The sequence below is a fragment of the Ornithorhynchus anatinus genome, chromosome 3 (assembly GCF_004115215.2).
Source record: "Ornithorhynchus anatinus isolate Pmale09 chromosome 3, mOrnAna1.pri.v4, whole genome shotgun sequence".
Classification (NCBI taxonomy): domain Eukaryota; kingdom Metazoa; phylum Chordata; class Mammalia; order Monotremata; family Ornithorhynchidae; genus Ornithorhynchus; species Ornithorhynchus anatinus.
The window spans coordinates 93,070,794-93,074,341 of NC_041730.1; the positions used below are offsets into that span (position 1 = coordinate 93,070,794).

Below are 3,548 nucleotides of genomic sequence, written 5' to 3' on the forward strand. Positions count from 1 at the left end.
AACATGAATTGAATATGAAACGTTACATTGAAAACATGTTTTCTCTGTGACATTGTAGTCTCTCAAGTTCTTAGTATGGTGCTCTGCACACAATAAGCACTCAATAAATACCATTAATTGATTGATTGGACCACATGGGATTGCTAACATCAAACCTGTGCATCATCAGTGGTATTTATTATTTATTTATTAGATTTATTATTTATTTATTTAACTCTTACTGGATGCAAAGCACTATACCAGGCATTTGGGAGAGGACAACAGAGGACATAAGAGAACTGCCCTGCAGTAGCTTACAACATCAAGATGGAGACAGACCAAAGTGACTTACAGATCAAGGAAAAAGGACAAAAAGAAGGCTCTAACCAGGAAGTAGTATAAATGAATCAGGATGAAATAGATGAATAATTGAATCCGCAGAGGAAAATGTATATTTCATTTCTATCCTTAACATTTATGTATCTATGGATAAGTGGTAAGGGTAGTTTAGGAATGATGTGCCTGGAGTCTTGTGAGTTTTTACAAGGGTTTATGAAGATGGGAAGAGCTGTGGTCTGAAAGATTTGGGAAAAGGAGGGAATTCCAGAGAGGGAAAACAATATGAGGAAGGGGTCGGCGGCAAGAATGTCAAGAATGAGGTTAAGTTAGCAGTAAGGTCAGTAAGTGAATGGCAGTTAGAGAGAACCAACATGTAAACATGGAAAAATCTGGTGCAGAGCTGAATGAATATACATGCCGGCCAAGCAAAAGGAAGAACTTTTGTTTGAAAGAGAAGAGAAGCAGCGTGGTCTAGTGAGAAGCAGCACAGCCTAGTGGCTAGAGCACAGGTCTGGGAGTCGAAAGGACCTGGGTTCTAATTCCACCACTTGTCTGCTGGGTGATCTTGGTCAAGTCACTTGTCTTCTGGATTCTAATCCCAGCTCCACCACTTGTCTGCTGTGTGACTTATCTCTGTGCCTCTGTTAACTCATCTGTAAAATGGGGATTAAGACTGTGAGTCCCATGTGGGACATGGACTATGTCCAATGTGATTAGCTCTTATCTACCTCAGTGCTTTCCCCTCTCAGGGTCACACATGGAGAATTTCCAGTACTCTACCAGTCTCGGCTACAGGAGGGAGAGTCAAGCAGAGGCCTACTCATTCCATTCCTAGCTTGGGCGGTGGCTAGTGAATGGAAAATAATCTATTACAAGTCAAAACTCACCCATGTTGGGCAGCAGCGGCATGGGAGAGAGTCGAGGGCGTAGACTCGAGTTTACTGCGTGGAAGGCGGCAATGGTAAACCACTTCCATACTTTTACCAAGGAAACTCTATGGATACATTACCAGAATGATTGCAGATGGAGAGAGGGGCATTCTAGGACAGATCATAATAATAATGATGGCATTTGTTAAGCGCTTACTGTGTGCAAAGCACCATTCTAAGCGCTGAGGGGGATACAAGGTCATCATGTTGTCCCACAAGTGGCTCACAGTTTTAATCCCCATTTTACAGATGAGGCAATTGAGGCCCAGAGACGTTAAGTGACTTACCCAAAGTCACACAGCTGACAAGCGGCGGAGCCGGAATTAGAACGCATGACCTCTGACTCCCAAGTCCAGGCTCTTGCCACTGAGTCACGCTGCTTCTGGTTTTGCTATGGGTCGGAAATGACTCCGCGGCATAAGACAAGAACAGACCTCAGTGCTTACTACAGTGCCTGGCATATAGTAAGCACTTAAATACCATAAAAAAACCTACTTGATGGATCCCAGTATCTTAATAGTGGCATCTCATTTACTTTGTCATGATGCAGCAGAGAGACCTTAAACATGATCGGATCACAACAGCAATGCTTGGAGCAGGAAACTGGCAAACTTTTCATCTGAAATGTTCGCGTTCACACTGACTATACAACTACTGCATCAAAAAGTAGCCTCCAAATCACAAAACATCCGCACGTCTGGCGCCTGAAGTATGATGACTTCTGCGAGGAAAGGTGAGGTAAATTGCAACAACCCTGTCCAACTACAGTCTCCAGTATAAATAGTGAATGGGTTTTACTCCATTATACTGTCTACCAGGAAGCCACCAAGACTGGGTATGCTTAGGCCAAGTCACCGAGATCAACTCAAAACAAAGGACTCAGAGATAAAAAGTCTACTTGCTGCAAAATGTATCCTACGCCAACACCACCTCACAGCACTTCGAGAACTTGACAAAAATCAGTCAGTGGTTTTTACTGAGCACTTACTGTGCTCAGAACACTAGACTAAGCACTTAGGAGAGTGCAATACCACAGAATGGGTAGACACATTAACTGGCCAAAACGAGCTGACAGTCTAGGGGGGACATAGATATTAAAATAAAATTAGAGAAGATGTACAAAAGGTCTGTGGGGCAAAGGATAGGGTGACTATCAAGTGCTTAAAAGACCATCTATGTTGCAACATGGAAAGCAAGTGATAGTGTTGGGATGTCAAAGAGGAAACCATTCAAAACTAAGTAGACCATCGCCAAACCAGGAACTACCGCGCAGTTGTTAAAGTTGAATGGGAATGCATCTATAAACGCTGTTATATTGTACTCTCCCAAGCGCTTAGTATAGTGTTCTGTATATAGTAAAGCATTCAATAAATATGAGTGATTGATTTAATGAGCTAGTACAGGAATTACGAGAATTCTTGGGAGCTGTGACATTGAAAACGAAGACCCTAATGAGAGTATCTGTATCAACAGAACTCACTAATTGCCTACTTTATGCCGGATACTCTATTAAGCATTTGGAGAAAATGCCAGAGAAATAAAATTCCTGCCCTCTAGAAGCTCACACTAAATGGGAGCCATTGGATGCAAATTGAAGCAGTATGCCTAATGGACAGAGCACTGGCTTGGGAGTCAGAAAGACCTGAGTTCTAATCCCAGCTCCTCCACTTGTCTACTGTGTGGCCTTGGGTAAGTCGCTTAACTTCTCAGTGCCTCAGTTACCTCATCTGTAACCGTGAGACCCATGTGGGATATTCATTCAATCATTCAATCACTTTGAATGCTTACAGTGTGCAAAGCACTGTACTAAGTACTTGGAAAAGTACAACAATAAACGATTACATTCCCTGCCCACCTGAGCTGACAGTCTATGTGGGGGGAGACAGACATAAATACAAATAAATAAAATGACAGATATGGGCATAAGTGCTGTTGTGCTGGTTGGGGGGAAGAGTTAAGGGAGCAAGTCAGGGTGACGCAAAAGGGAGTGGGAGATGAGGAAAAGTGGGGCTTAGTCTGGGAAGCCCTCTTGGAGGAGATGGACCTTCAAAAAGGCTTTGAAGTGGGGGAGAGTGATTGTCAGATTAGAGGAGGGAGGGTGTTCAGGTTAAACACATGGATTGTGTTTAACCTGATTGGCTTGTATCTACACAGTGCTTAGTACAGTGCCTGGCACAAAGCACTTAACAAATAGCAAGAAAAAAGAGACATTAGGTCTATATGGGCCCCTCCCTGAATCCTTAGAAAGGGCACATGGAAGACTGGACCTTCTTCAGTTCACCTTTTAGATGTGGACAGTAG

At 43.1% G+C, this 3,548-nt stretch overlaps 1 non-coding gene across 1 annotated transcript; it reads left to right on the forward strand.

Moving 5' to 3' along the window:
- Positions 1-1,057: 1,057 nt before the first annotated feature.
- Positions 1,058-1,195, forward strand: LOC114810420. The gene has a single exon (XR_003758120.1). It is a non-coding gene; the product is annotated as a small nucleolar RNA SNORA7 (small nucleolar RNA).
- The last annotated feature ends 2,353 nt before the right edge of the window (positions 1,196-3,548 follow it).